Consider the following 26,844-nt stretch of genomic DNA (forward strand, 5'->3'; position numbering starts at 1 on the left):
TCCTTGGACACAGAAATGTGTCACTTGGGAGTTCAATGTAGAGTGTTCCTATTGGAGCAGGGTCAAGATTGATTTGAAGTTCCCCTCCTGGAGTGATGCAGCAGGCAAAATAATAATGAACAGGAACATGGCCCCAAGCGGTTCCCAGGGGCTGAGACTTTTGCTGGGCACCTTTTGTTGTTTCACAGAATTCCAACATCATTTCTACTACTCCTCCCATAAACAAAGATACAATTTCTGGTCCTGCTGATTACAACTTCCAGTTTTCTCTCCTTTCAAGCATTACACCAAACGTTCAGGGTTGAAATGGCCTATAGGGCAATCATGCAGTGCCTGAAGGTCTTGTCTAACAAACCAGTTTGTGGGCCGGTTTTTGGCTGTGTGTGGGCCTGTTTTATGGTCTGGTATTACCACAAACATAGCAAACGCAAGGAGATAATTGACGGAGTGCTGAACCTTTTAGACACTCATCCCCAGTCACAGATCTGGGTTGAATCCATCAATATGCCACCCTGGTTTGGACCCAGCCATATGCAAATCAGTCTTGACCCTGTGCCTCATGGGAACAGCCCAACCCGATATGCCAAGCCAAGTCTTCCCTGGACCTGAAACAAGCATCCTGGGACCACATTCGGGCTGCACAAACATTGCCTGCAGCAACCACAAATGCATGCAGTCACCCCAATCTTGCCAAACACATGTGCAGCTTATATTTATAAGTCCAAAACTGCCTAGATTTGCAAATGTGGGGCACTTTTTTTAGCTACCTGATTCGCTAATAGCCTAGGGCCCACTTTTATTTCGGTGCCCCGGGCCTATCTTCTGTCCCAGTCTGACCCTGCAACATTCAATCAAGGAGGTTAGGAAGTCTAGACCAGTTTTCGGTTGCAACGAAACACGTGCCAGGAGGCCGATCGTTTCATTCCATATGTAACGCTCGTCAGAGGGGCGCGGAGCAGTTGAATCCCACGGTCCCTCTGCGTGCGCCCACTCACGCAGCCGCGGCGCGCGCCCACTCACGCAGCCTCTCTTTATCGTCGGTTTATTTGTACTGCGCAGTCTCCTCCCCGCCGCCTCCTCAGGTCGGTTCACCGAGCTCATCTGCGGAAGGCGCTCCCTGACTGGGAACGGACAGCTGGTTGTGATTAAGGAATGAAACGAGCCACGGTCCGTGTCCGGGGCAGGGCTGGTCTGCAAGGGAGAACGCAGGCGTGTGCACGTCTCTCTGCTAGAGGATGTGCATTTCTTTCAGACGTCAGCACCGCACCTTCAGGGTTAGTGTAGAAACTCATAAAAAGAGACCCGTTCGTCAATTGTGCAGCAAGTGCCGTTGCACCAGAGCCCAGCGCTGCGAAGGGCTTATAGCGCCCCAGTTATGTTTTTTTTTAATGCCCAATGTTTGTCACGCCGGGGCCATTTTCGGGGCTTTCTCTAGAGCACAGAGGGACTTTACCCACTGTGCGTAGATACACAGCATCCATTGGATAGAGCACTGCAAACACCACTAAGCAAAATCCTTTGAGTCTTACATTTCCAACAGTCACCTGGAAAGACACAGCAGATCTCTGATAGATTGCTTAAATCCTCCCCAATAGAAGCACGTGGCCTCTCGGACCTGTGGTAGGCCTCAAAGACTTAAATGCAGTAAAAGTAGGGTGACCGGGCGTCCCGGATTTGCCCGGATGGTCCCTGTTTTTCACCTGCCCCAGCAGGTTTCAGGAAATGTAGCTTCTGTCCCGGTTTTTTAGAGAGGGGCGACTGAAAATTGTGGGAGGTGCTTTTTATCTTTTGCAAAACAGGGATAGTTAGCAGTTGTTTCATGAAAGCAATTTAATTAACAGGCAAGTTACTGGGTTTAAAAATTGCATTTTATGTATGTTCTTACTGCCTGTTCTGTAATTCTCTGCTGAGGAGCGCTGTTATTCCGTGGCTCGCTTGTAGTTAAACTGTAGTCCTTCTTCTATTCTTGTGAATGTCCCTGTTTTTGGCTTTAAAATTCTGGTCACCCTAAGTAAAGGAGGAATCAATTGTGTGCCTATTCATCTTTCAACCACACACAACGGAAACATTTAAGCATTTGAGACGTTAGACCACGTTTGATACTTAACCTCATCTGAGGTGCACCGCTCAGTTGGATCCACTCCCTCCTCTCCGCTCTCCGTTAATGGCTCCTCGTAAATCTCCCCAGGTGTTGCGGGCATGTCTGGAATGATGTATCCATGTGTAAGTGTGAATGTTCTATCGCTGTCTCAGTATAATGTGTTAGTGACGCTCCCCCCCCAACCTGCGGCTGAAGCGGACATCGCCAGCACCTCCCCAATCTTACATGCCGCCAAACGGGCGAGCCGTGGTCAAGCTACACCACTGAGCATGACTGGCCTGGATGGATTCCTCACCAGTTTTTTCCAGTAACTGATTTGAGGCCCTCTCTCCCAGCTTGTAAATTCTTCGGGGGAGATTTACTAAGATTTTGCGCCGTATTTGAGTTGCAAAAGTAACGCAAATAGGCGCGTAGGGGCAGATCTATAAAAAAGTAACACAGTGCATTCCGCAAGCCATTTGGCTGCGCCGCACTCAGGCACTTTCAAAGCACAGAGATGCATCATATGCCTGTGTCATGGGGAGATTGTTTTTGTTCAATAAGGGTTCCCTTCCTGCACAAAAACAATCTGGAAAATGCTGTTTTTCAACTTCTATGTGTGCTGCATTAGCACATGACGGAGATGAAAAACGTAATTGTTTCAATGATTGTTTATGTGCAGGAAGGGAACACTTCTTGAACAAAAACAATCATTAGAGGTGATTTCCTCATTCTATGTGTGCTGCAGAATGCAGCACGCATAGAAAGAGGAAGAGAAAATGAGGAGAAATTAATGCATTCCTCCTCGTTGGGAGGCATGGTATTCACTCATATTTTCCAGATTTATGATTCCTCGTAAATCTGGAAATGTGTCTGGTTCCATGTGTTGCATGGGAACACCTGCAGCAACACCCATGGAAGGCCCCTTTCACGCAAAGTGCTGCATGTAAAGGGGGCATATTTACAAGGACAGGAAAAGCCACTCATGTTGGCTTTTCCTGTCCTTGTAAATATGGAGCAGTAAATGCGCCACCAGTACGACACAAAAAGTGATGTACTGGTGGCACAGGGGGCTTGTAAATCTGCCCCCAAATCATTTTTTCCCAGTTTACTTTCCAGCGCTAAACTTGTTTACCGCTGGAAATAACGGAAAAGTAATGCGAAGCAGCGCATGCACATTACTTTGCGCGATGGGGCCATACCAAGGGTGGTGCATGGGCATTCCCATGCAACCACCCAAGGCTTGTCACGCTAAACCCAATTTACTAACTAAAGTAGATTGGGGTTAGCCTCAGAAATCTGCGCCCTTTGCAAGTAGGCGTAAGGAAGGAGAAATGCTTTCATTTCTCCTTCCTTTTCTGACTTTGCTTGTGTGCTGCACTTTACAGCACACATACAAAGTAGGATAAGGCTTCAAGTGAGTCTGTGCATAGTATTTTGTACTGGAAGGGTTCTTTCCAGTACAAAAGCTATGCTAGACTCATGGAGATACCCTTGCACCATGGCGCAAAGGTGTCTCCGTGGTACACAGCTGCTGATTTCAGCGCCGGCGCTTGTGAGAGTGGAGTAGAGTGCCTCATACTAGTAAATAGGGTGCTCTCGACCTCTCTCCTTTACACATAGCGCAGCGCAGCTTTTGCGACTGCTGCAGTGCACTACGTGAAACAATAGTAAATCTGCCCCTTCATGTGTATTCTTATGGGCACAGAAGTTATGCATATGAGTACTCCACATATATGTAAAAATGCCAACACCAATGTCAGTGGATGTTCCTAAAAGATCATGCCCCTCCACTTCTATTTCCTCGCCACCTCACTTAGCAATGTTACCTTCTCATTTGGCTTCTACTGTCACCTATTGCCTGGGAGCATTCAAACGTTTTTTTCCTTTTCCATCCTCTTTGACCTCCAAACCACGGTCCATAACCACCTCATAGTCTTCAGATAGTAAAGACTGTTCACTTCTGATCCTCACCTCTGTTAAAACAGAAATATTCTGCTTCGTGAAAGCCTCTGCCCGCCCAGCATCCCTGTTTACCCAGATTACTTTGACTACCAACAAATTATCATACTCTCCATCTGCAGGAAATCTGGGCTTCCATTTTGAGAAAAGTGCGCCTTAGGTACCAAATGGTTTACTTCATCATATCCACGGCTGATGCATCGAGGTTCCAGCCATTGAATATGCAATGGAATTGGCCACAGGCCTTTAATATTCTATGAAATCCAATATTATCACCATGTTGAAAGGAAAATCAATGGCTGCTCAGTCTTCTGCAGTAGCTGTTTGCTTCACTGCGCTTGCTTAAATCATCAAACTTGACGTACTCGCCCTGAACACAAACACCTACCGACTGCCAAGGATGGTTGCAAATCTCCTAAATTCCTTATCAAAATTGTAATGCTTGCTTCATGAAAGTAGACACTACTTCAAGTCTCTACATTTTCCAGAAAATTTTACGTAACCAATCAGCACCTTTCTGTGCCTTAGCTACACTGTGCTCCATCTGTAGACCACTTGCACCCATCCATTAGAATGCCCTTCTTGGTGAACTTAGAGTCATAGCCTCCATTCCTGCATTCAAATCCAACCTTGAAAACATGCACATCAAAACCATTCTAAATCCGAGTACAAGCTATAATGCCTCATACCTGACTTCAATTCCTGAAACCATTCTAAATCTGAGTACCGGCACTGACAGCTCAGATCTACCCCAACTCCTGGCCCCTTACCTGCCTTCTAGTCAACTACATAATATTTTATATTGATATACTTTGAAATAATTACTGTTCTGTATCACATGCCATCCTTCATGTTCACCATTAATATATACAACTATTATGTACCATTTGAATTCTGGTAGAAATTATGGATGGATGGTCTGACATGAGATGACACAGCTGACTTATCGGAAACAAAGTGGTACCACAACCTGTTAATGAGGCAGTCCAGCAGTGTTTCCTTCAAAGGTGGCAGTGCCTTTGAAAAAGGCATTGCAATGGGACCGCACAACAAGGTTCCTGCATGGCATGGACTCGAAAGTCAATGCCGTGCAGGAACTGATGTGCATGCACACAGTGGGGTACATGTTATGCCCCCCTATGTGCATCTACATGCAGAAGAGACACAAGGGGCTCTGTAGGGGCCCCTCTGTTCCTTCCCTGGAAGGTGTTTAAGGAGGAGGAAACTTCATGACACCGCCGCAGAGAGGAAACTCGTAATATGCTTGGTGGGACCACAGTGGTCCTGCCAAGCATATTGCGGTCTCTGACCACTGCAAAACTGTTGAGGAACAGCGGTTCCCTGGCAGTGGTGGTCCCAGGGCAGTCCCACTGCCCAACTCAAAATGGGGCGACCGAACCGCTGGTGCATCGGTGGCTGGAACGCCACCGCCTTGCCCCGCAATTCTGGCAGTACTCGGACTGCCAGACCCGTAATCAGGCCTTTAGTGTTCTGCACATTGCCATTGAGCATAGGAGGGCAACAACATTTACAGAAAAGATAGTGCATAGGTTTACCGTTCTGCTTAAAAAGCTCAGCCAAAGTTGTATTTTTTTAGTAAAAGTCTGTAATCCTTCTCAAAGGAATACAAATACAAATATCTAAATGAAAGATGGTCATTAGGGGCTAGACCAGTATTTTTGCAACCAAAGTAGTAGTTTGCGAACCGACCTATAGACTAATAGGTAAGTTAGCAAATTAACAATTCCTAGTGGGCCATGATTTGGTAGTTTGGTCTGCCCTGTTCCCATGATGCACTGGGCCAGGGACAGACTAATTTGCATATAGCCAGGTTCTGAGCTGGGAGGGGGCAGTGAGCTAAATAACGGTGATGGATCAAGCCCTGATCTTTGGACTGGGTAAGAGTGGTCTGCTTAATTCAGACACTCTGTTCATCACCACCCCCTTTTCTGAATCAACAATTTGACCTACGTCATGAATATTCATGTGATAGGTCACAAAATGTGACCCACTAGGAATCACAGCTGGTGCAGCACGTTAACTCCGAATCTTTTTTCCACGGACTTTCAGTCCGCATACCATTACTCCGCGAGGTCTTTGACCTCGCATATCATCACTCCGCATTTTTTCTTTTTTAAATGTTTTTATTGAATCAATAATAAATTGGTAATACATCTCGTGGTAGGAATCAGACAGTATTTCAAGGCAATGAAATCACAACATACATTTTGCAACAGATTGTGTAAACTGCGTACGACCCCCATCAGTCCCCTAGTTATCCTTCCTACAGCCTTCAACTAGCTTTCACCCTTCCTCTACCTCCTCATCCGAACTCTCCCCCTCAGACTCCGGCAGTGGGTCACAAATGTCTCCACGAAAGTGGTTCCACATTGTCCAGATTTTATTCCACTTCCGTGGGCTGCCCCTGGCAGCGTATACTGTTCGTTCAGTGACCATTGTTAAGTCCATATTGCTGCACCATGCTGTCAGAGTTGGAGTCTCTGCTGCCCCTCATTTCTGGGCTATGTCACGCTTAGCAAGTAGCATTTCCAACGTCACCCAGATCTGCATATGACGTGAGAGGTCGTTAGGCTCCCATACGTTCAGCAAACACCTCCTCGGGTCTGGCAAGAGGGATACTTCCGTTGTTTGCGACATGGTGCGCATCACCTGTCGCCAATAGCTTACCAACACCGGACAATCCCAAATAGTGTGGAAAAAGGTTCCCTCCTCCCCGCACCCCCGAGACAGTATGGGTGTGTCGCTCTTTGTAGTTTGTGTAAAGTGGTTCTCGTGTAGTATACGCGGTGGAGGACCTTTAATTGCACCAGCCTGAGCCTACTAGATATACCCACCTCCTTAGGCGATGCGAGTGCCTCATTCCATTCCTGATCATCGAATTCCCCTAATTCTGTTGCCCATTTGGTTCTAAGTGTGGCTGTGGGATCTGGCAAGGTATTTAGTAGTTTCCGATATGTGAATGAGGTGGCCCTTTCCTCCATGAACTCAGTGAGTAGCCGGTCCTCCAACGGGGAGGTCTCTGGTAAGTCTGTCTCAGGCAGTATTACTTTTAGCAGGGCATGTCGTATTTATACATATCTAAATTTTTCATTCGCACCTAGTTGGTATTGTTTTTGTAATTGCTCAAAGGGCACCACCGTTCCCCTATCCCATAGGTCCTCCACCGTGGATATGCCTATATTATCCCAGTACGTGAAACCTTTACTACGTCTTAAGTGCCCTAGTCTCTTGGTGTCCCATAACGGGGTCAGTTTGGTTACCACCCCTCTCCATCCCAATTTAGCTTGTGCGGCGTGCCAGATCTGGGCCGTGTGCTTCGTCGGGCCCGTCAACTTTGAGACTGAGCCTTTGTTATAAAGTACTTCTAACATATTATGTGTTCCTAGTTGTTCCCTGTCCGCCCTGTATGCTGGGTCAGTCCGGGGTATGTGGATCCATTGATTTATTATTTTTAGTTGCGCCGCCCAATAATATACTCCGCATTTTTTCACAACGTGTGTGCATTTACCACGCATGCCTTTACAACGAATTACGTTGTAAAGGCATGTATGGTAAATGCACATGCGTTGTGAACAAAAAAATAGACTTCAAGAAGATGGAACCAGGAGGAGTGTGGAACCACCACGACGAGAGAGGTAAGGGGGTTTGGGTTAATTTTTTAGGGGTGGGGGGTCGTGCTGGGGTAGTGATTGTGTAGTGTAGTGTAGTGTTTGTGTAGTGTAGTGTAGTGTTGTGGTGTTTGTGTAGCGTAGGGTCATTCTGGGGGTAGCGTTTTAGGGTTTAGGGAAGTGTTGTAATGTTTGTGTAGTGTAGGGTCATGCTGTGGGTAGTGTTTTAGGGTTTAGGGTAGTGTTGTAGTGTTTGTGTAGTGTAGGGTCATGCTGCGGGTAGTGTTTTAGGGTAGTGTTGTAGTGTTTGTGTAGTGTAGGGTAGTGTTTTAGTGTTTAGGGTAGTGTTTGTATAGTGTAGGGTAGTGATGTGGTGTTTGTGTAGTGTAGGGTCATGCAGTGGTAGTGTATTATGGTAGTGTTGTAGTGTTTGTGTAGGGAAGAAAAGTATATGGTAGTGTTGGGGGTCGTTCTGGGTAGTGTAAATGTAGGAAAAGGACTGTGTGTCGAGGGTGGGTTGTGCAGGGGTACTACATTAGCGCGTAGGGTAAGGTAGGGTACGGTTGGTTAGGGTACTCATACTTACCTTTAAAACTTTTACAATGAGTATACCTTTAACATGCATGCCTTTGCATTGTAATGGCACGCGTTGGAAAGGCATATTCGTTGTAAAAGTTTGCGTTGTGTTTTTTTGCTGGGTGTTTGTCTTTACGGAATTAAAATTGCGGAGTGATGGTATGCGGGGTAATTGTTGGCGGAAAAACGTCTCATATTCACCACAGCTATCACAAGGACAATGGCCTGCTGGGTTCAGAAGACCACCATGTCTGTGATGACTTTTAAATCATGCTTTTTTTGTTAGTATGTAATCCATTTTCCCTAAAGGAAAACGGGATACATAAAAAAAAAATGGAAAAGTGTAAATTAGATTTTTTAAGAGTAGGCAGTGGGCCATACCTCGCCTAATTGAGCTGGCCCACTGGCACTTATTTATGGGGACCAGCACTTTCACTCATCAGATTTTTATCTAGAGCAAGAGAGAAAACACACAAATGGAGGAAAGGTGGTGGTAGAGAAAGACAGAAAAACAATGACAAAGGACAAAAGGCTATGTACATCTAACCCATAGTCCTTAATAATGTAGGCAATTGAATGAATAATTTTCTGATGCAGTCAACACCTAAAGCAAGGGCCAAAGAGACATAGCCAGCTATGTACAAGGTACCTGTAGCTGCACATATTAGTTCCATCTGAGCTGCAGAACTTCACTCAGCCCTTCCCCCCTTACTACTGTCATATAATTCAAACATATACAGACCATCAGCATCATTTTGAACAAGCTGTTCTCTCATGAGTATCAAGACAGCAACCAGTAGTTTTATGCCACTGTTTCATGGTTGAACCTGTCGATCTGCTTTGTCGACTAACACCATATCCCACACTTCTGCTTTACCTTGATGATACTGGAGTACCATTGTGGATACAACACTTTTGTAGCTCACAACTTGTTGCCGCCACTGCCAGGAGTCATAGCGCTTACCTTTGGGGGCAGTAGAAACAGTCGTGGTCTTGCCGCCATCGCCAGGAGTCAGTGGGGGCCATTGTTGTGCAGGGTGACGCCGGAGGGGAGTTAGACTACAACTCCCAGCGTCCCCTGCTGTACACTCGCCGCTCCCGTATCCAGCGTGCCAGGAGGCGCATAAAGGGACGCTTGGGCTCACGCAGCGTGGGAGCTCACAACTTGTTGCCGCCACCGCCAGGAGTCATAGCACTTACCTTTGGGGGCAGTAGAAACAGTCGTGGTCTTGCCGCCATCGCCAGGAGTCAGTGGGGGCCATTGTTGTGCAGGGTGACGCCGGAGGGGAGTTAGACTACAACTCCCAGCGTCCCCTGCTGTACACTCGCCGCCCCCGTATCCAGCGCGCCAGGAGGCGCATAAAGGGACGCTTGGGCTCCCGCCGCGCGGGAGCTCACAGCTTGTTGCCGCCACCGCCAGGAGTCATAGCACTTACCTTTGGGGGCAGTAGACACAGTCGTGGTCTTGCCGCCATCGCCAGGAGTCAGTGAGGGCCATTGTTGTGCAGGGTGACGCCAGAGGGGAGTTAGACTACAACTCCCAGCGTCCCCTGCAGTACACTCGCCGCGCCCGTATCCAGCGCACCAGGAGGCGCATCAAGGGACGCTTGGGCTCCCGCAGCGCGGGAGCTCACAACTTGTTGCCGCCATCGCCAGGAGTCATAGCGCTTACCTTTGGGGGCAGTAGAAACAGTCGTGGTCTTGCTGCCATCGCCAGGATTCAGTGGGGGCCATTGTTGTGCAGGGTGATGCCGGAGGGGAGTTAGACTACAACTCCCAGTGTCCCCTGCTGTACAGTCGCCGCGCCCGTATCCAGCGCGCCAGGAGGCGCATAAAGGGACGCTTGGCCTCCCGCAGCGCGGGAGCCCACAACTTGTTGCCGCAACCGCCAGGAGTCATAGCGCTTACCTTTGGGGGCAGTAGAAACAGTCGTGGTCTTGCCGCCATCACCAGGAGTCAGTGGGGGCCATTGTTGTGCAGGGTGACGCCGGAGGGGAGTTAGACTACAACTCCCAGCGTCCCCTGCTGTACACTCGCCACGCCCATATCCAGGGCCCCAGGAGGCGCATCAAGGGACGCTTGGGCTCCCGCAGCGCGGGAGCTCACAACTTGTTGCCGCCATCGCCAGGAGTCATAGCGCTTACCTTTGGGGGCAGTAGAAACAGTCGTGGTCTTGCCGCCATCGCCAGGAGTCAGTGGGGTCCATTGTTGTGCAGGGTGACGCCGGAGGGGAGTTAGACTACAACTCCCAGTGTCCCCTGCTGTACAGTCGCCGCGCCCGTATCCAGCGCGCCAGGAGGCGCATAAAGGGACGCTTGGCCTCCCGCAGCGCGGGAGCCCACAACTTGTTGCTGCAACCGCCAGGAGTCATAGCGCTTACCTTTGGGGGCAGTAGAAACAGTCGTGGTCTTGCCGCCATCACCAGGAGTCAGTGGGGGCCATTGTTGTGCAGGGTGACGCCGGAGGGGAGTTAGACTACAACTCCCAGCGTCCCCTGCTGTACACTCGCCGCGCCCGTATCCAGCGCCCCAGGAGGTGCCTAAAGGGACGCTTGGGCTCCCGCAGCGTGGGAACTCACAACTTGTTGCCTCCACCGCCAGGAGTCATAGCGCTTACCTTTGGGGGCAGTAGAAACAGTCGTGGTCTTGCCGCCATCGCCAGGAGTCAGTGGGGGCCATTGTTGTGCGGGGTGACGCCGGAGGGAAGTTAGACCACAACTCTCAGTGTCCCCTGCTGTACACTCGCCGCTCTCGTATCCAGCGCGCCAGGAGGCGCATAAAGGGACGCCTGGGCTCCCGCAGCGCGGGAGCTCACAACTTGTTGCCGCCACCGCCAGGAGTCATAGCGCTTACCTTTGGGGGCAGTAGAAACAGTCGGGGTCTTGCCGCCATCGCTAGGAGTCAGTGGGGGCCATTGTTGTGCAGGGTGACGCCGGAGGGGAGTTAGACTACAACTTCCAGCGTCCCCTGCTGTACACTCGCCGCGCCCGTATCCAGCGCGCCAGGAGGCGCATAAAGGGACGCTTGGCCTCCCGCAGCGCGGGAGCTCACAACTTGTTGCCGCCACCGCCAGGAGTCATAGCGCTTACCTTTGGGGGCAGTAGAAACAGTCGTGGTCTTGCTGCCATCGCCAGGAGTCAGTGGGGGCCATTGTTGTGCAGGGTGACGCCGGAGGGGAGTTAGACTACAACTCCCAGCGTCCCCTGCTGTACACTCGCCGCGCCCGTATCCAGCGCGCCAGGAGGCGCATAAAGGGACGCTTGGGCTACCGCAGCGCGGGACGCGCGCGGGCCAAGGGCGGGCCCATCCGAGCCCGTCAGAGCCCAGAAGAGACCGGGCCGGGCCACATATCTAACTCCTGCTGCAGCCCATCTAAGACTGTAAGACTGTTACCCTATCATTGGGACTCTAATTATTGCTTATTGTGTGATTATTACCTTAACCTATTGAGGCTATCCAATTGTATTTAATTTCCTAAGATATGAGTAAGAGGAAGGCTGGGGATAGCGTGGTGGGAACACTTGATGTTTATTTGAAATGCGCCGAGAAGGCTTTGACCCAGGAGATTGAGGCAGCCGAGCGTAGGCTCTCATTGGAGCCCTTAGCTTCCCTGCCCTGTGCCCAGCCCCTTGTAGCAGCAGTTAGTACTGATGAGATTTGTATTGGCGATAGTAGCTTGCCTGACCCCTTGTGTATATCCCCATTACCTGGTACTGCTGATGTTTCCCTGTTAATAGGCAGTCCACAGAGTCCAGCTAGGTTTACAACAAGGGGGAGAAAGGCCCTGGAAGGGACAGTCATGGAACCACCCAGTAAGAAGAGGAAAGGGCGAGGTCCCAGTAAGCAAATGACCCTTACCGCTGCTTCAGGTCCTAAGGGTGTACATATTTCTGGGAATGTTAAGGCCCCTAAGAGCAAACCCCCATTGCGCTCTGCTGCCCAGCCCAGTATTGAAAACTTGTGCACGACCCTCAGGGACCAGTTTGTAGCCCTCTTAGAACCGGTCCTGGCAAGGCTTGACTTAGTAGTAGAAAGGCTCAACCGCATTGAAGCTAATCCCACTGGTAGCAGGCAACTTTCTGCTGTTCCTGCAGCCCAATAAGAAATAGAAGGGGGTTCCCCGAGACTAATAAATGATATAGGCAGGAACGGGAGGGGAAGACACAATCAAAAATAGAAAGAAACACCCTGCCAAGAATGATGAATACTGGTCCCAGATGGGATCCATTAGAAGTTAGGGGGGAGCAACGAATGACCAGGGCAATAGACCACACTTTTTATAAGAAAAATATATATTTTTTAATTATTGTTGTTTGGTTTAATTTAGTGCAGTGAATCACATTAGCAAGGATAATCAACGAATACAATTACATAAAATCATTCAAATTTGACCATCATATCGTAAACGGAAATGCATACATAGGTAAGTGTAAATAAAAAAATGCAGTGTTCCACTCACTCCAGGGAATGGGATGGGGGGCTCAACAGACGCTCATATTCAAAAAATCATTCATACTCTAATACATTCTGTCATTTCATACATGTGGGTTGGGTTGGGCCTGCAACAAACAAAAGATGGAATGATGGTTGCATGGACGCAGGTACAATTTAAGGAATACGAGAAGATGGAATATAGTGGCCGTTCCTGGTGGTAAATGCCGTAATAATTCCTGCAGCCCAGTCTAGTGGGGATCTGGCAATTAATCGCATTCCAGCGGATATTAATGCAAGAAATAAAGCACCACCACGGGTTACTGTAGGTACTATCCAGGCTCCTGAAGTGTTGAGCGTAGGCCCAAAAGTGAACTCGGTCCCCAATTTAGCCAATAGGGTACCATCTCAGCAGCAGAGGGAAGTATAAGGTAGCGGGTTGGGGCTAGAGGAGGGGGCTGATGGGAATCATAATATGCTACGTAGCCTGCATCTCCCCCCGGAAGCCACCACTTATACGGTGATTTTTGCGAATGTACCCCCTCTACCCGATGGGTCCCGAGAGCACTGGTCTAATCTCAGAAATAAAGCCCTGTATTGTCTTGGGAAACGAATTGGCAATAAAAGGGCATTGTTTGATGAATTTAAAATGGTGAGGCGCATTAATTGGGTTGGACACTCCCACAAGTCCCTGGCTGGGGATTGTGTGGTGCTGAGCTTTAGGTCACCATCTCTGGTTAAACACATATTAGAGGGCGCTTCCCAACAGGCCCCTGGATCTAACGAGATCAAAATGTTATCCTTGGGGTTCTTTTATAAATCTGACAAGGTGTCGCATTTTAGGGAACACTGGGCTGCGCCAAGAGCTTTTACACTGGTCAATCACCCCATAGTAACTAGTAATCGGGTTGTCCCCTTATCCACGTTAGAGGACAATGACTGACTGCGGGAAGTCAACGGTCCCCCCCTTATGGAGGTAATGGGGGATTCGGCAATAGTTGGCCATGGGGCCTTGGTTTGTGATGCATTGCTGGGCAGTGCAGATACCCCTACACAGGTTTTAAGCCCCATAAATGTTGGTTCCCCCAGAGCACCCCTAGTTCCTTATTCTAACCAAACCAATGACGTGGATTGCTCCGTGGCTAGTTCACCAATTAATAGCCCCCTTTTCACGGTTTCTTCATGGAACATTGCGGGGCTGGAGGCAAAGATACATGTACCGGACTGGGTCAATTTTATTGATCGATCCGATATATGAATATTTCAAGAAACCTGGGCGGTTGAAGCTTTATTTAGCACGGGTTACTTGAACTTTTTTAAACCAGCAGCTAAGGGCCCCAGGGGTAGACCGGTTGGTGGCCTGACCATCTGGGTACGTCAGTGCGAGGGTGTCTCTGTGGTTGAAGTCCCCATTGATAGCCCTGATATTATGGCTCTTAGGGTCAGTTCCTCCAAAGGCCTTAATATTCTTATTGTTAACATCTACGCGAGGTATCTTCCGGGATGGAGGTGCTCCCCAATCATTTCATGTTTGGAGGGCCTCCTCAGTCTAGAGGCAAATGCTGGCCATAAGATAGTGGCAGGGGATTTTAACACCTGTTTCGAGCCTCTGGATGAGGATGATGGGAAGATTACCGAGTCTGAGGATGCTTTGTGGGGTGTTCCCCAGTTGGAGTTAAAACCAATAAGGAAATGGACGCAGGCGGCTCTGCAAGTGAAGGGACTGTGCCTAGACAAGGGTATGAGGGCTGTAAATGGAAGATCAAAGTCTGATAGACTAGGTGAAATGACATTTGACAATGGCAGAGCTGGGAGTCGAATCGACTATATCCTAGCAAGCGTTGAGATGTGGTCGGCCATTGTAGATATGGTGGTAGTAAAAAGGCCGGAAAGTGACCACAACCCTTTGTCCCTGACCATATCTGATAATAGCTTTAGTAGCTCCCCTATAGTTGAAGGTGCTCCTATACAGGAACAAGTTACCCTAACTAATGACCAAAGAAGGGTTCGGTGGCCAAAGATTGCGACAAACAAAAAATCACGATTTTAAGTATAAATCAAAAAACAACTGAAAATATTTACAGAAAAACATGAAATATAATAAAGACTGGGGGGGAGACGCCATCTCACGGGAAGGCCAGTAGAGTACTACTGTATGCACCAGACCTAAGAGAGAAGAGTAATAGGCACCAAACTGTCCCTGTCATAAAACTAACTAGGAGAGACCTTTTCCACAATGTAAGGGGTAGATCAGCACTATCTTGCTTATTCCCCTGATGTGAATGTGGTCCTCAATGGAGCTCTTAAAAACGTCCCCACTGAGCCTCTCCTACCAAATGAGCTCCAAATAACAAAGCTTAACCAGCCGTTTATCTCTCATGAATAGGGATTCAGGCGAGCCCAAACATTTCTGAAAGCTGATCTTGCAAAATGAGTCCTTCAGGTTAGCAAGCTAGGGTATCCTCAGCCGATACTCACAGGATAAGGAATCCTTAATAATCTCCCAATTAAGGCTTCCTTCCTGAGAAGTCCATATTGATACCCAGGGCACCAAAGGGGCCAGATGCACTAGATCTGATAAATATTGCAGTGACAACTCCATATGCATAGTATAATGTGTACTGGATGGTGGAACTGAAAGAAGCCATCTACAAGCATGGTTCTGCTCGTGCTGAAGTGGTGATAAGTTAAAATAAACCCAAAAAGCCTGCCACATTCAATGTAGACGGAACACACTGACATTTTTGGATAGTATGCAACGGCAGCATAGTGGAGAGACCTTGAGGGTGTGGTAGATTTCATATGGCTCCAGTGGATTTTGAGAAGTTAAGACAAGTGCTTCCAATCTGGGTAGGCCAAGTACACAAGGAGTCAACGGAAACTTCTAGGTAAGTAAAGGCGTTGACTATAGACAAGGTGTTACTGACAATGGTTAAAATAGGGATGTTGGTTTTATCCAGACCGCTTATATGACTTGCTAAAATTGGTTGCTAAATGCAATTTACCCAGAAAAGATATGAAGGAACCCACTAGTTTGAGGAAAGCATTGGGTGTATGGGGCATGAGTACCAGATCATTGACAAAGGGAAACAGCCATTACAATGTGGCTGTTACAATGCATTCTTTTACCACGCATACGTTACAACACATGCACTTTTACCCTACTGAGGGGTCAATTAGGATGGCGGGCAGACCTGAGTCCGCCGACATCCCCGGGGTTTTGGGACCTGCCGTCAGACATGCGGTGGTCCCGCACCGTGTATCAGGATGCGACCACCACCCTGGAGGTCGCATTCCGCAGTTTAACATTGCGGGGGAGCTGCCTACAGCAGCACCCGCCGTAATGCCAAATTGCCATGTTGTGCATTTCCATGCACAACGTGGCAGGCACCACGCGGTGCCTGCCATCTTGTGCATGGAAATGGAGGGGGTACCATGGGTCCCCCCAAGTACACCCCCTACACCCCTGGGGATCTGAAACGGGCCCCTAAAGCAAATCCCTGCCCGCCTTTCCATGGCGGCATTGCCACCGTGGGAAAGGCCTTACACCGCACACATCCCAATATGGGAAGGCTGTGCCTGCTAGGCACTGCCACCATATTGTGGCCCAAGTCCGCCCGGCAAGAGCCAACCAGCGGAAAAGAGGCGGACGCACTTTGAATCTACCGCGATACCCCCGCCATTATAATATGGCGGGGGTATTACTCGTTATGACATCATAATGAGCCCCTTAGCCTTTACCACGCATTATTTCACAATGCATATGCCTTTACCACGCATGCCTTTACAATGAAATAATGTGGTACAGGTATGCATGGCAAGGACATATGCATAGTACTGGGGGTAAGGCCACATGCGTGGTAAAGCTGCTGGTGTGGTTAAGGCTATCAACGTTGTTAGATGAAACAGAGAGACCCTTCTGCTTTCTCTGTACGACCTGCACCACGCCTGAAGAGATGCCTCATTGTCGTAGTGAATGAGGTAAGGGGAAATGGGCCTGGGGCGGCTGTGGTTTTAGGGGGCAGGGGGTGGTATGCTTTTCGGGCTTTAGGGAATTTTTAAAAAGGGCTAAGGGGGTCCTGCTTTAGAGTTCAGGGCAGGGGACAGGTATTTTTAAAAAGGGCTGGGGGCCGGTGGTGTCACGCAGGGGTACTGTTTTAGGGCTTAGGGCAGGAGTCGGGTATTATTTAGAAGGGCTGGGCCCTGAGAGGCAGTCCTATGGTGTCTGCTTGTAGGGCTCAGGACGGGTAGGATATTTGTAAAAAGAGCTGGGGGCCAGGGGAGATCGTGACAAGGACCTATTTTAGGGCTAAGGGCAGGGAAAACCTTTACCATGCATATGACTTTAACATTTATGCTTTTACAAAGAAAATCATTGTAAAAGCATGTGTGGTAAAAGCAAATTCATTGTTAGAAAATGCATGATAAAGGTTATGCGTAGTAAAGGCATTCGTGTTGTAACGCACGCTTGGTGAAGGCATGCGTTGCAATGGAATGCATTGTTCCATCATACAACCTTGACAAATAACAAAGCTGGACCTGGGTTCATCCCCATAACTGGGATATGATCAGAGGCATTGACTAGATGGGGGATAAGATTGTTAATACAAATAATTAATTGTGCTGTCCCCACGATGCATCCTTGGTGAATTCCCCAGGAGAGCTCGAAAGGATTAGTCAGTTCCATCGAAGGACCATACCATAGCAGTCAAATTAGAATGAAGAGTGTGAAGAAAATTTACCAGTGGTACCTTTACCTACAGATCCAGCAGAAGCAACCACACCTTGGTACAGTTGACACAAGCAAAAGCTGTGGACAGGTCCATGAAGGTTACTTATAGTGGGCAGTGCCTAGCGATGTTGTACTTGCCCAGGATAGGGTGCAGGTTGAAATACTGCTCCACTGTACCCAGCCCCCACCTGAAATCATTGTGCCAGGAGTTTAAGATGATATTTTGTTTGGACCAAAATTTAGGCACGAATAAACCCTGCCTATGGTCTCCACAGGTCTGACAATTAAATAATTGGGTCAGTAGCACCTGAGGGTGTTTGGGTCTCCCTTCTTAAAAAAATTGGGACGATCACTGATAATGCCCAAGAGCTCTGTAACTTGTTGCTCAGGAAAATGTTGGACACATCGGTAAGCAAGGCCCCCAGATCTCAGGTTTAGTCATATACAACTTTATTTGGTTATTACAACCATCAACGTTTCAGCCAACACCTCAAACATCTCAGGTTTACATTTGATTCCCTCAATGGGCCTCCATTAGGCCCTAGGTCCTTATCCCTGGGCTTAGCTCCATAGACAAGAAGACTTCAGCTAAAGTGAAGGACAGAAACAAGGCTCCCATCAGCTTACTCTTTAGTAAGTGAGTTAGGCACCCTTCCTCAACAGACTGACAGATTGACTGGAAATGCCTAACCCACTTACTACCAATGATACTACAGGTCAACGTATTTAGCAGGGCAGCCCTCTGTCAAAATCTATTGACTGTGTCTCAGAAGATTTTACTATTCTTATCAACCGTAGCATCCTCCAGTTATTTCCAGCCTGCCCTGGACAAATCATTTCCCCTGGTTTTTTTGTGTTGGAACTGGCCCTTCTTGCAGGGTCATCCTCAAACTTTTTGCTTCTTCCTCCCTTATTTTTCCTGACCCGTGGCTGTTGGCAATAGGACTCTGCGCACTTTACCACTGCTGATCAGTGCTAAAGTGCATATGCTCTCTGTGTAAATTGTATTGTAATTGGATATACATGATTGGCATATTTGTATCACCATGAAGTCCCTAGTAAAGTGCACTGGGTGTGCCAGGGCTGGTGATGACAAATGCTACTAGTGGGCCTGTAGCACTGATTGTGCCACCCACATGAGTAGCCCTAAAATGGTGTCTCAGGCCTCCCACCGCAGTGCCCGTGTGCAGTCTGTGAACTGCCATGTCCTCCTGGTCAGTGTCCCCACTGACCAGGCCTAACCCGTCCCTTTTTGTGCACATTGGTCACCCCTATGGAAGGCCCAAGGTACCCCCCTGGGCAGGGTGCAGTGTATGTGAAAGGTAGAGCATGTACTGGTGCAGGTGACATGCTCTGGTAGTGAATTACAGCCATTTTCATTTTTCACTCCTGCAAGGCTATCTTGATCCATAGACTATCATGGGGGATGCTGGCTACAGTGGCTACCAGCATTTCTTCCCATAGGAACAAGATAGGACATAAAAGTCTGGTATCCCTGAACTCAGAATTTAATAACACATCTTTTAGGAAAGGTGTTTTTTAACTCCTGTGTTTAAGAATAGCACTTTTAGAAAGTTGCTGTTCTCTTGTCTGACCTTTCTGTGTGCATTGGCCTGTTTGTGGATTGACTGTCTGGTTTGAGAGTGACAGGGGCTGGGGATTCCCCAGGAGGCTGGCTGAGTCAGCCCTAGGCTGAATGACTACATTTGCAACTTGAGTGGTGGGAGGAGTTAGCACCTGGGCCTGAATAGGACTGTGCCCGCCCCCCACAGTGCTGGCTCCACCCCATGTGGTGTGTCTGATGTCTCTGCCCTGCACTGTGAAAGGAGAGAAGGAATCATGTCAACAAAGTGCTCCAGGGCTGTGCTTTCCCTCCACAATGCTGGCTCCACCTCCTGCTGGGCGGCTGACGACCCTGACCCTCTCTCTGAAAGGAAGGGCGAGGCCAGGAAAACAAAGTGCTCAAGGAACACCCAGAACTGGTTCTGACCGGGCTCAGAGCCCTCCTGCACAAAGGGAACAAAGACTTTTAGGGGTATAAGTACAGGACCCCTGACTACAGAAAATTAGATCATCCTGGAATCAAGAAGGAACCTCTGCCAAGAAGAAAGCTGAAACTGAAGAAGGAAGATTGTCCAGCTGTTGCTCTGCTGGATTGCCCTGCTGTTGCTTTGCTGCCAAGGAGAGGGGAAGGACTTTGCTGTGTGCTGTGTCCCCTTGCTTGAAGGAATCTCCAAGAGCCTGAGAAGAGCTGGCTCCCTGTTCTGAAGTCCCAGGAACAAAAGGACTTCACCCCCAGCTTCCCCTGAGCTCTACTGAGAGAGTTCTGTCCTTCCTGGAGTGCTTGGCCCCTGTGTGGTGCCTCTGGAAGTTGTACTTGTGCTGGGAAGCTGGAAACTGAGCTTGAGAGACTTTGGTACAGAAAAGTTATCGCATCGCTCGCTGCAGAGCGCAGCCCCGACAGTGCAAGGAAATTCCCGCCGCTACGAACGTCGAGATCGTCTCAGCGCCTGTTGCCGTTGTCAGGGCCGTCGCATCCTTCGCTTGCGGGACGCACCCGATCGGTGCGGGAAGCCTAACATCGCTGCGAGTGTCGTCGCAGAGCCTGTCGTCGCTGGGTGAGATCGCCGCACCGCCTGCTTGCGGACCGCATTACGTCGCTGCGAGAGTCATCGCCGAAGCCATCGCATCAAGGAGCTGCGAGAGAGAAGATCACCGCTGGTCCGCGCATCGTCGCCCGGAGATCGTCGCAACTCCAAAGATCGTCGCATCATGCCTTTGCGAGAGCAAACTTCCTATGGAACCTACGCACCGGAATCCATACAAGTGGCCTTCCTCCCCATACAGACCGGATTCATCGCAACACGCACGCTGCTGCAGCGGGGCTGTCGCAAACGCCTCCCAGGGTCTCGGGAGCAATGCATCGCTTGTTTTCCACCGCACCAGCTTCTGCTTTTGGAACTTTGTCGCAACTAAAGGTACTGTGAGCTAAACGTGACGCAACTGTGAACTTTTCACGTAACTGAGGATTATTTTTATCGCAACCTAAATAACTTTTATCGCAACCTTAAGAACTCTTTTGAAACCATATTCTTGAACTGTGTATGTTGGATTTTTGTCGTTTTGGTCTTGTGTAGTTTAGATTAAATACCTTTATTTTTCTAAACTGTTGTGGAGTCAGTTTGTGGTGTTTTCACTGTGTTACTGTGAGTGTTGGTACAAATACTTTACACATTGCTTCTGGTTAGCCTAGACTGCTCGTGCCAAGCTACCTAGAGGGTGAGCAGGGGTTATCTCAGAGGGTTTCCTCCTTACCCTGACTAGAAGCAAGGGCCCTATTTGGACAGTGGTACCTACCCCTGCCAACTAGAGACCGCCATTTCTAACATTGTTGGTCAGCGGTGGGGATTTGAACTTGTATTTGTACTAGACCCACAGTGATTGGTGTACATCACTAGTGAATGCAGACCACTACGCCACCGCATACTAAATTTTTTATTTTTGGTTCTATTTTTGATCATAACCCTGAAAGAATCCAAGCATCATGTCTCAGCATGGTAAACCAGCAAGTTATGTTGCAGAACTGGAGTTTGATATTGAAATGTTAAGTGATTACAAAGTAGGTCAACTCAGGCAGTTCTGCAGGAACTTTGGATGCCTCATGAAGTGCTGCTCCAAGAAGGAGGAGCTACAGGAGGCCTTAAGGGCCTGGTGGGAGACCAAAGAGGCTGGGGAGACAGATGATGCAGAAGTGGATGAGGATGCACAAAGGAATGGTTTCAGGCCACAGGATCTGCCTGTGTCCAGAGCAGCCTCAAGGGACGGCAGCAACCATTCAGCTGAAAGTTTTTCCCCAGAGGAGTTGGAGGAAAACCAAAGGGCTAGAGATCATAAGTTAGAAATGTTGAGGCTTGAAATGGAGCTGAAGCAAATGGAAAGGGCGGTGGAGGAGAGCAAAAATGCCTGTGCCCTGGATGAATTGAAATTGACCTTGGCCCATGAAGTAAGAATGAGGAAGGTTGAGGTAGAGCTCAAGAGGCGTGAGGCCATGAGGGTCTCAGCTGAAGAAGAAACATGGGTAGCTATAGAGGTGAGCTTTTCTGAGTTGGAGGTGGAGTCCAGCTCAGATGGTGGCAGCAAGATTATAGTTTCCAGTGCTGAGAGAAAGGTACAAACACCCAGAGATGTGGAGCCTGACTTGAGGGAGGGTGTTGGACTTGGCCCGTCTGGCAGGTCCACCCCTGAAGTTTTTATGGTATATGTAACCTGGGGATGGTGATTCCCCCTCTGAGTGCGTGTGAAGAGAGAGAGACCTACCCTTCCATAGGAATGCATGGGGAATGTATGTGTCCTCGGTAGTCCCCGATGCGTAGGGTGTGCAGGGTCAAGTCTGGTATGTATGAACTCGTGAGATTGAATGCTGCGCAACGGTATATGCGGCATGAGTGTGTCTAGTGTAGAAGTCCCCCTTTTAGAAGTTGGCATATTTGTGGAAGGTGTGCCTGGCGTATGATTGGCTGAGGCTGGCTGGGGAGCCTGGCTCCAGTGGTCTGTGTGGGTCTGCCCCGGGGATGAATGGAGAGATTAGCATGCTGATGTGAGGGAGGAGCTGTGCCTGTATCCTGTATGGGGCTGGGCTTTCCCCCACAATGCTGGCTCCGCCCCCCTGGGGTGCGTCTGATGACTGTCCTGCCTGATGAATGAAAGGGGTGGTCGGGGGAAACAAGAGACTCCCAAAGCCAGCTGCGACTGGTTTCTCCCCACCCAGCACCTTTAGACAAAGGAATATATGGTATAAAAAGAGGCTGTGACCTCTTCTCAAATGTTCTTGTTCCCACTTGAATCTGCCAGGAGCTGTTGCTGCTTGGGCCCAGGGTTGGCTTGCCTCCCTGGGCCCTGCCCTTCTCCTGGACTCCTGATGGCCTTGCCCTGCTAGGAGCTGCTGTGCTCCTCCCGCGGTCCTGGACTTGGATGGACTGTTGCTAGCTTTACTTAGCGCTTGGGAGCGCTGCACCTCTGCCCTGGCGCCTGAAAGCGCTTTACCTTCCACTGATAGCGCTGGAAGCGCTGTCCCTTGACCCCCTAGCGCTGGCGAGCGCTCTTCATTCCCTCAGCGCTTGGGAGCGCTGTTTATGTGAGCCGGTGCCACCCGGCATTTGCCCTGAGATTTCCCCCGTCACCGCCGCAGCCCGGAGCCCGCTGGAGAGGCGCTGCGCCCGCCTCCCTATCCAGGGCCGCGCTGCCATTGGCGGCCCCGGAGAAGCATTGCCGCGATCTCATTGGTCGCCGGCCCGGGATTCCCCTGTCACGTGATGTCCCCAGGCCGCGCCGTGATTGGCCGCCGGCCCGAGGAGAAGAGGAAGGCCGGCCGATGGAGTGCGTCTAAGCAGGAGCAGCGGGAGCCTACTCCGCGCTCCTGCCCTGCCCCGAGAAACTGCCAACACCCCCCCGGGGCTCCCAAGAGTGAGGGAGAGCCCCGGGGAGCAACGAGAAGCCTGCGCAGCAGCAGAGACCGGCGCGTCTGACCGGTGAGTGCTGCAGTGCGTGAGAGGGAGGAGGGGCGTCGGGCACATTATCGGTGCTCGCCCCTCCCCCCGAGTGAGTCCCCAGTCGTGCCCTGAGGCCCGTGGGGCCCCCAGTGATGCCGGGTCCCCCGAAGGGGACCCCGCCTGCCCTACCTTGCCTCCTGAGCCCCCGAGAGGCTCCGTCCTTGTCCCTTGAGCCCGAGAGGCTCCACCGTGGCTCTTTGTTCTGCGAGCCCCGAGAGGCCCCACGTGCCCCTCATTTCCTCAAGCCCCGAGAGGCTCCACCTTGGGCCCTTGCCCTGTCGAGCCTGCTAGGCTCACGCCCTGCATCTTTGTTCTTGAGCCCTAAAGGCTCCTTCATGGCGCTCATTCCTCCTGAGCCTGCGAGGCTCCACCCCTGCCCCTGTGCTCCGAGCCTGCGAGGCTCCACCCCTGCCCCTGTGCTCCGAGCCTGCGAGGCTCCAACCTGTGCCCTCATCATTTCAGCTGCCCAGCACTTTGTGGGCAGCTGCTACGTTTAGGTGTGCTCTAGGCTACCTGCAGCCTTCCTGACATTGAGACTTTGGGTGTCCTAGCCCCGGAAAAGGCCGCTGGCCTGTTAGAAGTTATTGTTTGATGTTCTATGTGATCCCTGAGAGAGTATTCTGCGTGCGCCTCCAAAGGTGCCCCTGTTATGTTACGTGCTTGTACTTCCTTCCCTCCTAAGTATCCTAGGTCTCATGTATATGACTTCTGGTTAGAGTGAGTTCTACTGCTAGTTCTATTGTGGTCCAGGTTGTCCTGTGTTCTAAATGCTAGCTCCTGGTTGTGATGTGTTCTGGTACTAGTTCTAGGAAGCTCCCAGATGTTATATGTCCTAAATGCCAGTTCTATCATGCGCATAACCCTGACAGTGGTCCCCAGACCCTGTCCTGTATATATTCCCTTGTAAACCCTGCCCGTGCCCCTGGCACCTTGTAAATTGTGTATTTACCCTTAAGTGTGTCCTAATACAAAGACTATTTCCATATATACTTGGTGTGGAGTTCCTTTTGTGGGAGGCCTGGGATGTTGCTGTTGGTGGGTGCGTGCGCAAATGCTTCACACATGTCCTCCGAGATAGGCCTGGCTGCCCGCGCCGCGTTACCTAGAGGGCGAGCAGGGGTCGACTTTATATAGGAGTGGGGTCTCTGACTGGCTGTGGCGCAAGCCCTGGCCGGCCGGGGGTCCCATTTCCTACACTGGTGGCAGCGGTGGGATCCGGACTTGTGTTTGCGCAGTACCACAACTATAACTGGCCTCCCTACAAAAACTCTGTATTGTAACTGGTCGCAAAGAAAGGAGATTATTGTTTTTAGGAGGTTACTTAAATGTCCGTTCTGTGAAAAATGTGTTCTGGTTAGGTGACCCTAGCCCGGGAGGGTAGATCAACCCCCTAGTGCAATGTGTTTTCTGGATTCACCAGAAGGGTGGGATCCAGTGGTGGCAGCATAATTGTGTTCAACGTGTATGGTCCTTGTCCCTCTCCTAGAGTAATGGTACCTGTGCCACATGGGTCAGGTTGAGGAATCAGGGGCGGTGGAAACTGTCTCACCAGTCCAGGGGAGGGTGTGTGGATGAATGTTGAGGTGTGCTGATTAATGGAGTGTAAGTTCTCTGAGAGGGGGAGCTTGCTGAATAATGGAGTGTAAGTTCTCTGGGATGGGGAGCTTGCTGAATTAACGATAATTGTGTCTTACCTACCCTGCTGAAAGCGTTTGATGCATCATGTGTTCCGTACACCGCTGAATGTGTTTTATGCGTCAGGTGTCCCCCTTGTTGAATGTGTGTAAAGTTGTATCCCGGACAAGGAAGACCTGCTGGCTCGGCCGCGGCTTACCTTGGGGAGAGCGGAACACTGAGACCTGCTGGCTCGGCCGCGGCTCATCTTGTTTGTATTTATGTTGAGTTGTATCCCGGTCAAGGAAGACCAGCTGGCTCGGCCGCGGCTTACTTTAGGGGAGAATTGATCACTGAGACCTGCTGGCGCTGCCGCGGCTCATCTTGTTGTGTTTTAGGCGTCAGGTGTCGCCCTGGCTGAATTTATGTTTAGTTGTATCCCGGTCAAGGAAGACCTGCTGGCTCGGCCGCGGCTTACTTTAGGGGAGAGTTGATCACGGAGACCTGCTGGCGCGGCCGCGGCTCATCTTGTTGTGTTTTAGGTGTCAGGTGTCGCCCTGGCTGAATTTATGTTAAGTTGTATCCCGGACAAGGAAGACCTGCTGGCTCAGCCGCGGCTTGCCTTGGGGAGAGCTGAACGCTTAGTTCCCAGGTGGAAGACCAGTGGAGGGAGGAAGTTCCAAGACTGGTAGGAAAGTGTGTTCTGAGGGTGTTTCTCCTGGGAGAACGCGGAACCTCAGAAGTAGAGGTAGGGTGGGGCATTCTTGCCCGTGACCTCTGGCAAACCTGAGGGTGCGGACCCTAGGTGGAAGGAACAGTGGTAGTCGTGGCTACACTGAGAAAGGGAGTGGAGAATGGCTCTTGTGGGCCCGGGGTACCCCCCCCCCACTTCGGATTAGCAGGGACCAGTGGTATCTGGATGGCTTGGGGCCTGGTCCTAGTCAGTGACAACTAAGGAGTACCAGGGGAGTAGCCTGGTTGGGCCTATGTCTTCATTTATTTCTTTATTTTTAACTTTTTTTTATTTTTAAATCTGGGTATGTCTTTTGGTCCGGCAGTGCGGGCCGCGTCCACGTTCTATCGCCCTGCAGCAGGGAAGTCCATCACGGTAGTGATTGGTCTGCCCTGCGTTTGGGCTGGGAGGGGCATGTGTTGGACTTGGCCCGTCTGGCAGGTCCACCCCTGAAGTTTTTATGGTATATGTAACCTGGGGATGGTGATTCCCCCTCTGAGTGCGTGTGAAGAGAGAGAGACCTACCCTTCCATAGGAATGCATGGGGAATGTATGTGTCCTCGGTAGTCCCCGATGCGTAGGGTGTGCAGGGTCAAGTCTGGTATGTATGAACTCGTGAGATTGAATGCTGCGCAACGGTATATGCGGCATGAGTGTGTCTAGTGTAGAAGTCCCCCTTTTAGAAGTTGGCATATTTGTGGAAGGTGTGCCTGGCGTATGATTGGCTGAGGCTGGCTGGGGAGCCTGGCTCCAGTGGTCTGTGTGGGTCTGCCCCGGGGATGAATGGAGAGATTAGCATGCTGATGTGAGGGAGGAGCTGTGCCTGTATCCTGTATGGGGCTGGGCTTTCCCCCACAATGCTGGCTCCGCCCCCCTGGGGTGCGTCTGATGACTGTCCTGCCTGATGAATGAAAGGGGTGGTCGGGGGAAACAAGAGACTCCCAAAGCCAGCTGCGACTGGTTTCTCCCCCACCCAGCACCTTTAGACAAAGGAATTTATGGTATAAAAAGAGGCTGTGACCTCTTCTCAAATGTTCTTGTTCCCACTTGAATCTGCCAGGAGCTGTTGCTGCTTGGGCCCAGGGTTGGCTTGCCTCCCTGGGCCCTGCCCTTCTCCTGGACTCCTGATGGCCTTGCCCTGCTAGGAGCTGCTGTGCTCCTCCCGCGGTCCTGGACTTGGATGGACTGTTGCTAGCTTTACTTAGCGCTTGGGAGCGCTGCACCTCTGCCCTGGCGCCTGAAAGCGCTTTACCTTCCACTGATAGCGCTGGAAGCGCTGTCCCTTGACCCCCTAGCGCTGGCGAGCGCTCTTCATTCCCTCAGCGCTTGGGAGCGCTGTTTATGTGAGCCGGTGCCACCCGGCATTTGCCCTGAGATTTCCCCCGTCACCGCCGCAGCCCGGAGCCCGCTGGAGAGGCGCTGCGCCCGCCTCCCTATCCAGGGCCGCGCTGCCATTGGCGGCCCCGGAGAAGCATTGCCGCGATCTCATTGGTCGCCGGCCCGGGATTCCCCTGTCACGTGATGTCCCCAGGCCGCGCC

At 50.4% G+C, this 26,844-nt stretch overlaps 1 long non-coding RNA gene across 1 annotated transcript in view; it reads left to right on the top strand.

Moving 5' to 3' along the window:
• The first annotated feature begins 1,107 nt into the window (after positions 1 to 1,107).
• The window catches only part of LOC144782936 (uncharacterized), a 328,094-nt gene continuing 302,357 nt past the window's right edge, over positions 1,108 to 26,844 (top strand). Inside the window, exon 1 of the long non-coding RNA XR_013601323.1 lies at positions 1,108 to 1,274. This is a non-coding gene — a long non-coding RNA (uncharacterized LOC144782936). The remainder of the gene's footprint in view (positions 1,275 to 26,844) is intronic.

Source organism: Lissotriton helveticus, chromosome 9, assembly GCF_964261635.1.
Source record: "Lissotriton helveticus chromosome 9, aLisHel1.1, whole genome shotgun sequence".
In the NCBI taxonomy this organism is placed as follows: Eukaryota; Metazoa; Chordata; class Amphibia; order Caudata; family Salamandridae; genus Lissotriton; species Lissotriton helveticus.